At 40.7% G+C, this 12379-nt stretch overlaps 1 protein-coding gene across 6 annotated transcripts in view; it reads left to right on the forward strand.

Annotated features, from left to right (window-relative positions):
- Positions 1 to 9103: 9103 nt before the first annotated feature.
- PJA2 (praja ring finger ubiquitin ligase 2) overlaps positions 9104 to 12379 on the forward strand; it is a 62359-nt gene continuing 59083 nt past the window's right edge. For 3 of the 6 annotated variants that reach the window (XM_058043287.1, XM_058043288.1, XM_058043290.1), the window contains exon 1: positions 9104 to 9221. The gene's annotated coding sequence lies outside the window, so the exon portion shown is untranslated. The remainder of the gene's footprint in view (positions 9222 to 12379) is intronic. The other 3 variants (XM_058043292.1, XM_058043291.1, XM_058043289.1) reach the window with 1 other exon arrangement.

Genomic DNA, 12379 nt, shown 5'->3' on the forward strand with positions numbered 1-12379 from the left:
TAATTAGGAAACCAAACTGCAGAAATGACATATTTAACCATGGAATTTGAATATTTTAACTTTCTAATAAGTAGGCCATGTCAATTTTTTGATCAGTTAGCTTTTTGATGAAGCTATACCTGAAAACTGGCAGATTTTACCCTTTTCAAAAATTAGTTTTCATTGCAAAAATATTTGCCCTTCTTAGGCTTATCTTAATTAAAAGGATAAAAATTTCTGTTTCCAAAACAAGTGCAGACTTTGTCTGAGACTTCAGCCAAAACATCTCCCACATTTCTGCTGTGCAGTATTAGGGAGGGAGGACTCTGGTGTTTTGTGTGCAGCAGTAAGTGTTAGGCAGCAGTCCCAGTTTCTCTGGGGTGGTACAAGCTGAGGCTCCATATTTTCAGGGTTTGTAATTATATTATTATATTATTATTGTAATTACTCTGTAATTATAGTGAGACACCTAAATTCCTTCTTAGCCATGCACACGAAAATCAGTATTGCACTACCTGCAGAGAACAACTTGTAAAGGCTCAGACAGTCTTGAGTTTGAGAAAAAAAACATACTAAAAGGTATGGGAGAACAAATTCTACTAAATGTAAGCTACTGTTTTTGGGGGAAAGATGCACACAGTTCTTTTGAGCCTTTTGGAAAACCTTAACCACAACACCTACAGGTAAGATCACCATATGTGCATTTATAATCTAAAATAACTTTATTCCCCTTTGTTAAGCCAAGACCTCTTTTTCTATGTATGATTGCAGACTTGCTTAGAAAGTTTTGATTATCACCTAGATTCAGTAAGGAAAAGTATATTGAAGAAGTGAAAAATAGATTCACAGTACTACAAAGTGGTGTCAGTGAGCTGGATAGGGATTTTTCAACTTCAGTAGCTTAAGATGGAAAAAATCCCAGTTCACTCGTAAGAAAAACAAATTTAAAAATCAATTCTCTGTGGACATAAACACATATCCTCACAGGGAAAAAAACCCCACAAAAACAAACCAGGCAGTTTTAAAATATGGGGTCATTTTGTAGTACTTTCTGTCTAAATAGAGCATACAAGGGTTTGAAAGACATGCTTGCAGCAGCAACACAAGTCATACAGTTATTTTCTTTCCATTTTAGGATCAAGTTTTCCTCACACATAGCACCTAGTAAATTAAAGAGTAGCTTAATGCATTAGTCTCCCTTCTCTCATGCAAGATATTCCATCATTTCAAGAAGGAGAAAGGAGTGGCTTGAGCATTTGTGTATTCAAGTGTGTCAAAAAAAAAGGCTGAAAAGGAAATTTGGAACTTGGAAAAAAGTACAGTAATTCAGACTTTACCGACAATTACATGAATACAATGCCCTGGATCATACTGCCTTTGCCAGAAATGGAGTCAGAAATGAAACTACATCAATGTTGTTTATTCTTGAACCTGCACTTCTGCACCTAAAAGCTGAATTTTGTTCAATACTTATAAATACATCTATCAGATCAATAAGCTAAGACAAACTCCTCTTTCATTATGTTTTTTGCTAAAAGGCCAGGCTGAGGACTGCAGATTCTGAGACACAGGAATGGTTTTCCTTATGACTACTTGAGAAAGGTAATCTTTATCTTCCCCAGGTTTGGAATAGTAATCTTTTTATTCTCTGATCAGCAGAAATCCTCATGCAAGCAAATTCAGAAGGCACTTGTGTTGAGCTTTTGAGAAGCTTTCCAATATTTTGTCTCTTTCTCCTTGACTAGGCCAGGATTTATTTTTAAATTTTATCATTACCATGACACCAATAATGACAGCATGGCAAACCTCTTAACTTACCTGGGTCCTAATGTATTAAACTTGAGGCATATCTCTCAGGCTTTGAGATCCTTCTCAATAAACAACTGCTAGTCCTAAATTCCAAATTTGTTTCTTTGTGACAAACCAGCTTCTCAGAGTTGCATTGGGCATAGTGAGGCTTGACTGCTCTGGAAAGGAAGGCAAGCCAGCAGCCAAGTGTGATAGCAAGTCAGGTGGGAGCAGTGGCCTCACTGACAAAATCACGGAGGTCAGAATTAAGGTCAAGGGCTGCTGACCCCAGTTGGACACAGCCCAGGGTGAGGCTGAGCCGGGAAGTTCATCCCAAGGGTCCAGCTTCTGGGCCAGACAGGGGAAGGTCCAGGACCGTGCCCAGACCAGCTGTTGCACAGCTGTAGCACCAGCAGTAAACCCACAGCTGGAAATTCCCCCTGGGGGAACGATGGGGGCAAGTCCTTCCCTCCAGCTTTCCTCACTGCACTGGTGGGAGAGGCCACCTTGGACTCCAACAGCTCTTCACCCTTCACTTCAACTTCTTTACTCTGTCAAATAAATACCAAAGATGTTCAAACTCATGGACCTGACAAATGTGACTTTGTGCCAGAATCTGGAGATGTAACACACATGCATAGATATACATGCTGTACTTCCATCAGCCTCAGAGAATAATGACAGAATTGCTTCAGCTACTCTGGGCTTTGATTATTATAAAAAAACCTTATAATTCTGTTGTGAAAAGCAAAAGTTATCCATTTTGGAACAGTTGTTAGGACTTCCAATTAAGCTGGTTCACTTACTATAAATGACCAAAATACAGACTTTTGAAACTAGTGGCTGAAACATTTTGCTATATATTTATAAACTAATCCTAGAATCTCTTCATATTTTTCGCTGGAAAACCGAATCAATCACCGTGGCAGTTTTCATTTCTGTCAGTGTGCTTACAGGATGCAGTGTGACTATTTTACTGTGTTACAGTATCACACAGACACCCGCGACATTTGGAAGAGGGGAGGAGTCTTGCCCGGCTACAGGATCTTATTTCACCCAATTTTGTTGGAACTTTCATGACTAGTTAAAGGCTGTTGCATGTCTACAACATAGCAAGTTTGAAGCAACAGCTGTAGTTGTCACAGTAGATGAAGGAGAGGCATAGAAGCATTTAGTTGTCTTTTAACATTCTTTTGTTCAGGACAGAAAAAGTTGGCTGCTTCTGTTTAAAAACCTCCTTCCTGTCATTTAGGAAGGAGGTACAGGGTGAGATTTCCACAACCATAAGGGAACCTTTGACTTGTCTGTGCATAGGCCTTCTGTATCTCTTTGAATGCTTTCCTGATGAAGAGCATTTCCCTGACTAAAGCCTTTTGAATTGCAATCCTGATATGTGCTCTATTGATGGATTAACAGGATATATATTTGTATATTGATTAAGAAAGTCTCAGATCTTTAACTAGTAGAGTACCTGTTTGTGTAGCATCTTATTGTGAAATTTTGGAGGGTTTTTTGTGGGGGTTGTATTTTCAATACATGGGTTTTAGACCCTATGTACTAGGGTCTGTTCTTCGATTCAACATATCACTGCCAAATGAATTGAATTAATCAGAGACCTTGTTGGGAATTCAAATTACAAAGAGCTTTTCTTTAGAAATTACTTTTAGAGATAGAGAGATTGCATATAATATTTTTTTCATACTTAACATCCTGTGTATATCCTGATATAACATGAGATACAAATATATGTAGAGTATTCAATCTCTTTAATGAAACTTTAATTTGTTATAGTTGCCTAGGGAATTTTTCTTAGTTAGTATTTCATTTACTAGTCTGAGTTATGCTGCAGAGCTCAGGTTTTGCTAAACCATATCAACAGGTATTTGAGGAGGTCTGGATGATAGGAACATGGCTAAGTCTGTAATCCATAGTTTAACAGGTATTTGTGCAATACCCTTCATAATACACTTTACCTGTTGGTCAAGCCTGAAGGGGTCAGGCAATTGGACAGGATGATCATTTTATGTCCCTCCCTTACAACTGAAAATTCTAATTCTCTTCTCTTCTCTTCTCTTCTCTTCTCTTCTCTTCTCTTCTCTTCTCTTCTCTTCTCTTCTCTTCTCTTCTCTTCTCTTCTCTTCTCTTCTCTTCTCTTCTCTTCTCTTCTATTCTATTTTTCTATTCCAATATAAAACATACATTTATTAACCAGTTAGTAATTGCTATGAATAACAACCATGTTACCAATAAAACAATCATTTAAATATTGTTATTCTTTCATGCCTGGTTTAAATGTCCAGCACAAATGAGGACTGTCCAAGCAATATTTTAAATCTTATAGTTGTGCTTTAGCATTCAAGTGGATTATCTAGATAATGTGACCTCGAATAAAACCATATTTCATTTGTTACTTTTTTTTCTTTGTTTTTGGAGATGTAAAAGGATCTGAAACAGTAGCTAGTTTGTTTAGCAGCTCAGTAGGCTGAGTCCTAGTGCAATGCAAAGGAAGTGATTTTAGTTCTAAGAAATAAAAATATTTTTATTAAGCTGGTTTTGTGTATTTGCAGGACTATTTAATTGATTTTAATACAGAAATTAATGTTTTGTTACATAAAAATTACCATAGTGAGTGAAGGAAAAACTTAAATCTTGTTAAGTCTTTGTTAGAGCAGCAGGAATAAAAGGACCTTGGGGAAGTACTCTGAAGTACAAGGGCAGGAAATAATCCAATCATGAAGAAATAGCTCTTCTTAATCAATTAAAAATAGTTTGAAATCTAAAATTCTGGGCATAGATTTATAATAATTCCTTCCATAACTGTTGGTATGCATTTGTTATTTATACTAATGTAAAATTAGATGTTGACCTTATCTCCATAATTTGTAAAGTATACCTTATATTCTACTAGACACTTGTTCTTAATGATAGTTTTAAATAACACAATTTGTAAGTAATACTTCCTTGCAGATCCCTTGGCTAGTTTTACAATGTGTCAGCTAAATTATTTTAAAGAGTTTAAAATTTTCTAGCTTTACTTTATTAAATGGAACGTTTCCTTGTTCTTTTGTCACATGGGATTAAATTTACATTATCTGTGTTTTAAACTGGAATACAATATGCTTTCCTAAACTTACAGCCATCTGAATATTCTGGAGACAAGATTTCATTTGCAGTTTTGTATTTGTTACAGGTATTTTTACAGCTTCTTGTGCTGTAATTTCAGAGTTTGGGGGATGCCTCTGAGTAACTGTACTTAAATAAATCACTTGTAGTATGTACATACAATAATTCTTATCCTTCTAAGAAATATTTGCTCTGCTGTGAAGTACACATAATATCTTGTTTGCTCAGAAACATCCTGAAATAACCAATTGTACAACATTCTTAACAGAACAACTCCAATTTAAGCTGCTGTGCATGCACACTGTAGGGATACTAAGCACCTGAAAAAAAAAAAAAAAGAAAGTACTTGAAAACTACTAGACAAAATTTCTGCAGAGAAAATGGGACACACGTCAAGAAAGCACATTGGCATGACAGTTAATGGTTTACAATAGAATTTTTTTACAGGAATCATATTTTCATGTCTGCCTTTCAGTATTCTGTCACAGTTTTCTTTGAAATCCTCTGTGAGGAAGGATGCTTATAATAACTTTTTTCAATCATTATAAAGAATAATAAGCTAGGGTTGGAAAAAGAGGTGGCACTCCTTGATACAGTGATTTTGATATAATATTATAATTATGTATGCTTTTTCTGGGTGCAGCATCAGTATGAGAAGCTACAGTTTAGCTTCCTGAGGAACAATCCGCATGGTCTGAATACTGGAGGATTTTAAAAGTTATGAAATACTAAATGCTTACCTGCACAGATCTTTCTATTTATGTGTTTATTTAGTCCTTTGAATACAACATGAATGATAGCATGGATGTATCAGTTGCATCAGAAGGGTCTTATGCAACCATTAAAAATTCATTAGAAAAAAATTAATGGACTTATGTATCTTGTTTTTACTGGAGTAAAACCATCAATCAGCAAAGCAAGTCTTCCCAAAGAATTCCCACTTGTTCCTCAGCTGAAGATACAAAAGCAAAGTGTTTGCACAGTGGTAGCATTCCTCAATTTAGACAGACATTTTCAGCCAAAACTTCTTGTATTGCCATGGAATGATGAGTTGATGCACCATGAGGAGAATTCACAGAGGGTCATTTTAACCTTTAGTGCCTCATTTCTCCTGTTTCCTTTTACGCCAGTCTGTGGGTATGGGGAGTTGACTCCTTAAGAGGATGTTTATCAATAGAAGCCTGAGTTGAAAAGTTGCATCCTTTGCTGCTGAAGGATTTAGGCTCTACTAATAATAGAGATAGTCTGCAAACACTGGCCTATCTTGACCGTTTTGAATCATTTGCATCATTGCCTCAAAGTATCTGAATTGGGCTTGCCTTTCCACAAGTCTGTCTGCATACACTCCTGTAAGCACCCCTCTCTAACAGTTTTGAACCATCAGCTGTTCTTAGCAAAAGTAATTTTAGAAAAAAGGAACTCTGGAATAGATTAGAATAAATGGAATGGAATGGAATGGAATGGAATGGAATGGAATGGAATGGAATGGAATGGAATAGAATAGAATAGAATAGAATAGAATAGAATAGAATAGAATAGAATAGAATAGAATAGAATAGAATAGAATAGGCCTCACCAACAGAGTATAGCAGGACAAACCCCTCTGTTGGCTGTTGGGCTGTGCTGTGTCTGACAGCCCAGGATGGGGTTTCCCCTCCTGCTGACTGAGGTGGAGTCTGCTGTCCTCCAGAACCCTCAGACCCCTTTCTGCCAATCCTCTCCCAATTCCTAACACCAGGATAGTGCCTGGTGTTACTTGATCTCAGGGTGTCAGTTTAGTGACATCAGCAAATCTGTCAATTCCTGCATCCAGATAATTGATAAATACATGGAATAAAACCGTCTCTAGAACTGAGCCCTGAGGAACAGCACCACCAACATCAGACACAATCCCAACAACCCTTTGATCCCAGACCTTTACTCAGTGCAGCTTGTACGTTCTCTCTGGAGAACTTGTCCAAAAGGATGTTGTGAGGGACAGTGTTAAAATCCAAAAAATCCAACATGCACTTTGGATGAAGCCTTCCCTTCATCCTCTGGGCAGGTGACCTTAGCATAGAAGGATAGAAATTAGTTAAACAGGACTTTGCCTTTCTGAATCCATGTTGACTGTGCCTGAAGATTGTATTGCTCTTTGACTGTCTTTCAGTGGTACACAGCATGTTGTTCTTCATAACTTTCCCAAGTCCTTAGACCCACAGGTCTGTCGTTTCCTGAGTCCTCTCCCACACCCTTTTGGGTAAATTGGAAAAACACAGCCAACTTCCAGTCAGTGGGAACCTCCCTGACCTCCCAAGACTTCTTGGATGATCGAGAGGGGTCATGTCATAACATCCACCAGTTCCACCAGAACCTTGTGATGAATCCCACCAAACTCCATGGACTTGTGAACATTCACCTCATACAGACCATCCCTTACAATTTTAGTGTCCAGGAATAGAACTTGACTGTTCCCACACTGGTGGTACTGACGCAGGGGACCAGGCCACACAGTTTGCTAAAAGGCCTGTCAGTTTACTAAAGACTGAAGCAAAAAAAAAAAGTCATTGAATGCCTCTGCTTTTTATTCGTCCCTATTAGTCAGGTGACCATCTTCAGCACACATAAACTTTTGTAAGTTCTGCAAAAAATTAGCAACTACGTACAAGAGAAAGAAACCAAAATCAGAATTTCTATGGGGCACGAATTCCCCAGCTAGCTATTCAGGAGGCCGGCAGCTGGCATGGCACATACTGGCCAAGGTATTAGAATACTAGAAATTAGCTGCAGTGCATCCTGTCACTTCTCTTGCTTAAACTGGAGAGGCGTGAAAAATTATGAAAGAAAACAGAAAAGAACAAAATGAGTAAAAATGAGATCTGAACTGATAATGTAAGGGAGGAAGGAAGGGGTTTGATTTTTTTACTCTTTTTGCTGAATGGCAGCACAAATATGGGCTACATTAATAGAAATCAGGTTTCTTTAGGCCCAGTGATCACACTTGTTTTCTTCTTTGGGGATAAAGTTTGTTCCCTTTCATGGTTGCCATATTTCAATATGTAGATATTGGCGTTCTTAACCATTTAGAGTGTACCCAACATGGTAATACTGAATAGCCAAAAAAACATTTGATGTAGATGGAAGCAGGTTAGGGTGCCACAATCTAATACTTTTTTCTATTTTCCAATAGCTGATTTTGTTTATCATTGGAACAGAGGGTAGGAATACTTCTGCAGATAAGAGTGTCAAACAGCGTCAGCTTATCTTAGTTGAAATATTCCACACAAAGCTGACTTTGAGAGATTTCCCTGATGTATGACTAATATTGATAAAAATTAATAGTCATGTCTGTGCTGGTTTTGACGGGGTTCAGGTAGTTTTCTTCACAGTTTCTAGTATAAGGCTGTGATTTGGTTTTGTGCTGAACAGAGGGCTGACTTTCAGAGATGTTTTTGTTATTGCTGAGCAGGGACTGCACAGAGCCAAGGCCTCTCCTGCTTTTCACATCACCTCACTGGGAGGCTGGGAGGGGACACAGCCAGGAGAGGCGACCCCAAACCGACCAAAGGGATATTCCAGACTATATGGCATCACAGTCAGTATAAAGTGCGGAGAAGGAAGGGTGGGATGTTTGGACTGATGGCGTTTGTACTCCCAAGTCACCTTAGTGTGACGGGCTGTGCTCTGCTGGAAATGGCTCAACAACGGGAAGCAAGGAATTCATTCCTTGTGTTGGCTTGCTTGTGCGCAGGCCTTTTGCTTTCTCTGTTATAAACTGTCTGTATCTCAACGCATGAGTTTTGTAGTTTTCACCCTTCCAATTCTCTCCCCAGTCCTGCTGGTGGGGAGTGAGGGAGTAGCTGCCTGGCGCTGGGCTGCTGCGGGGGTTGAAGCACGGCAAACCCTTCAAGGCAGCGGTGAGAAGCGCCGTGGGGAACAGCAGCCGAAGGCCCGTCCGGGGCGCTCCAGGCGCGGCGTCCCTCACTGCCGGCCCGGCCCGGATCCTCGCCGCGCCCCGCCCCGGGCCCCACTCCTCATTCGGGATTGGTCGCTGCCCTCCGCCCTGGCTTCTGATTGGTCGGCGCGGGCGCTGCTGGCGGCGGGATTGGCCGGGGCAGAGGCGGCGGGCGGGAGGCGGCGGCAGGAGCGGGCGGGGTGAGTGCGGCCCCGGCCCCGGCCCCGGCCCGGCTCCGCGGGGCGCCCATAAAAAGGGGCGGGCGGGGGCCGGGGGTACCGGGCCGACTGGCGCTGACCCGCTGGCCGTCGTGGTGACGGTCGTTTGTGCTGTGGAGCAGCCGCCTTGCTCCTTCCCTCCGGGACAGGCCTGCTGCCGAGGGCGGGGGCCTCAGCCGGTGGGTCAGGAGGCACCGCGGGCGGGCCGTGGGGACCCCGCGAGTGCCCGTCCGTGAGGGGCCGGGGCCGTTTGTGGGCGCGGGGCAGCCAGCGGGGCGCGCAGCGGCAGAGCAAACACGGGCAGGCCTTCGGGGGCAAAGGGCTTGCAATTAATTTCCTTTCTTTGTTGCTGGTTTGGTTTGTTCTTGTTTGGTTGGGGATTTTTTGTGTTTTTTTTTTTTAATTTTTTCTCCCACACCACCGCGGCGGTGAGTCAGTACCCCGGGGAAAGGGGAGGTCCCGGCCTGGGGTCTGCGCTGTGCCATGCAAGCAGCCGCGGGTGTCAGGAGAGCCACTGGCAGAGTGACATCGCTGACATCGCTCCAGCGAGGTTGTGAAACACTCACACTTCTTTCTTTGCTTGAGGAGAGGATGTCCGAGCCAGCAGAGCAACCCTCAAACGCAGGGTCAGAGGGAACGTGCTGTGGGCCCAAAATCCAGGGGAGATTTGTCAGCGCCTTTTCTTCCGCACGAGTGAAATTAATTAACCTGTAGTTACACTGCCCGGGATGGTTCTTGGCACCTGTAGGAAAGCACCTCCTGCTGCACCTCTAGAAGTTCTCTTGAATGCTCGTGGAGAGCAGTGTTGGCTATGGTGGAGCTGAGTGTTCTCAGGGTGCCCTGACCTGCTCATGGGCTTTACTGGGTACTGCTCGTCAATTAGCACTGAAGCGTTTGGGTTACACAGCATGTCAATCTTCGTGGTGCACAGAAACTTAGGAAGTTTATTCTAAGTTTAGAAGCTGTGTACTTTAGGGGACGTGTTTGAAAGCTTGTGTTTAGAGACTGTGTTTAGGTTCTTTTTCTATGCTGTAACATATTCAGCATATTTTTTTTCAGTGTAGTTCTTGATTTGCATTTGTCTGTGCACACAGTTAAGCAGTTTAGAAGAATGACTTTTGATTGGATTTTTGCCATACTATCTAGAAAAAAAATGTGTACTGTAGCAGTGAAGAATGGTGTCAGACTGTTAGTGTTCTCTTTAATGCAGAAATGAAGAATACATACTTTATGGATCGAAATTTCATTTGGGCGAAGTATGCTTATTTAAAATTGTGTAAGCAAATGTACATAATAAAATAGGTTTTCTTGAAGCTGAGTCAGCCTCTCACAGAATTTATTTTTCTCTCACTCACTAAGAAAGGAAGAAGTCTGGAAAAATTTGTTCACAAAAATCTTTATTTTGAAGTTGCATTAAAATGCAGGATGAGAAAACTTCTGTGAAATAGGCTTGTTTTTAAAATTTCCTTTGCTGGTAGAGTGAATGGCAGTGTAGTAAGGTGCAAGAGTTCCTGACAGATCAAAACCTCATCTAAATAAGAAATACTCGTGAATTGTTGCCTTGTTAAGATAACTGATCCTAGGAAGATGCGTGCCTTTACAAGAGTAGTTTAGCATAGCAAGTGACAAACACTGATAGGATGTACTGGATGACTTCCACAAACACTGTAATGGATATTTGTTGCAAAAAGTTGATCTGGCGTTGCTACCATTTTTACACAGTCATCTCCCTGGTGGCCCATAGTACTTGTTGAGCTGTGTTTGTTTTGATTCTTGGGTTCTTAGGAAGGCTTGAATGAAACCCAAAGTATTACTGTGCTGTACAGCAGTAGGGCTGTTTTTGGGGCAGACAGGTGGTTGCGGGATGAGTCACATTCATTTGGCATCTGAGGTAATTGGAGGTATGGATGTTGTTTGGATCTGTGACCATATAACTTACCATTCTCTCAAGGCTTGTCCTAATAGTATTTTGAATAGTATTCAAAATAATGTTAGGACAAGCCTTGAGAGATGAATTGTATCTCTCCATCATATGAGAGTTTCCAGGGCCTGCACTTCCACCTTGGGATTCTTTTGTCATTTCTAGTTTGAAAAATATGGGGAACAAATTGGTTTTGATTAATTTAATTCACTGATGCGGTAATAAGCCCCCTGCATTTTAGTGGCTATGTGTGTAAACCCAGTAGAGTCCACTTCAGTTGCAATGGTGCTTCAGCAATCCTGTATCTGTATGTTTATAGGTTCTAAAGGGCTACTTTGCATTTATTTCAGTTGGAAAATGTGTTTAAAGATTTCAGTTACTACTGTGAAATAAACACTCAAGTTACAGAAACAACTTCAAATGTGGAATAAGCAGATAAACCCTGACTACTAGAGAAGGACAGTGAGCTCATCTCAGCCCTCTGTTCAGAGCATCCATGGACAGGAGGTACTGTGATTGTCCCTAAAGGACACACTCACCTGAAACAGTGTCTGGAACTTCAGCTTCTGTGGTTTTGATAGCCTCGACTCAAACAAAACTCACCATGCAGTTTATTAGGGGAACGTCTTGAAGCTCTTGTAGTGGTGGTGTGCACGTTTAATTCCGGGGTAGTTATTTGAGTTGTCAAGGTGCAAAATGCAGTAATTCTTACAAGAGCCTGGGTTGTCATACAGGCCACACCTGGCTGTCTGTTTATGTGGAGCAGGGCAATGACTTATTTATATGGGAAATTGAGGTAATTATTGATGAGCTCGTGGTAATGAGTGCAATGCTGTGCTAGGATGACAGAGTAGATGGTCATGTAAATTGCTAAATGCTCATGTGTTGTGATGGGAAAAATACTTACAAATTCTGCTGCCAAAGGCATTAATCATTCTGAGTAGTTTTAAAACAACTTTTCAAATTTTATTAATTTACAGTGTGATGTTTTTATACTAAATCCTTATGTAACATTTCAGGTAACTAAATATGTGAGTGTTGAAGCAGAGAGAATTCCATGTGGCACATGTCTGTGTGTCCTTAAAAATTTTTAAAACAAAACCTCAAAAGTTTGTGGTTCACATTCTGAAGTCCCCTATGATTTTTATGTATTGCTGTAACATCATCAATATCTCTCTGCTAGGAGCAAAGCAGGGAAAGAAAACTCAAGATCATAACAAATCTGAGATTTAAATTATGCCATTAGTTGATACTGTAGAAAAGCGTAATACAGAGACGTGATTGTGAGGGTAGATTGTGGATTATTTTTTAGGAGATTAGTGATAATTGGTATACCAAAGTGTCCTATCATGTCATTAGTGTCAGAATGTTCCAAAACATTCAAGAGAGATTTCCCTGACCCAGGTGCTTTTAAAC

This window comes from Melospiza georgiana, chromosome Z, assembly GCF_028018845.1.
Source record: "Melospiza georgiana isolate bMelGeo1 chromosome Z, bMelGeo1.pri, whole genome shotgun sequence".
Classification (NCBI taxonomy): Eukaryota; Metazoa; Chordata; class Aves; order Passeriformes; family Passerellidae; genus Melospiza; species Melospiza georgiana.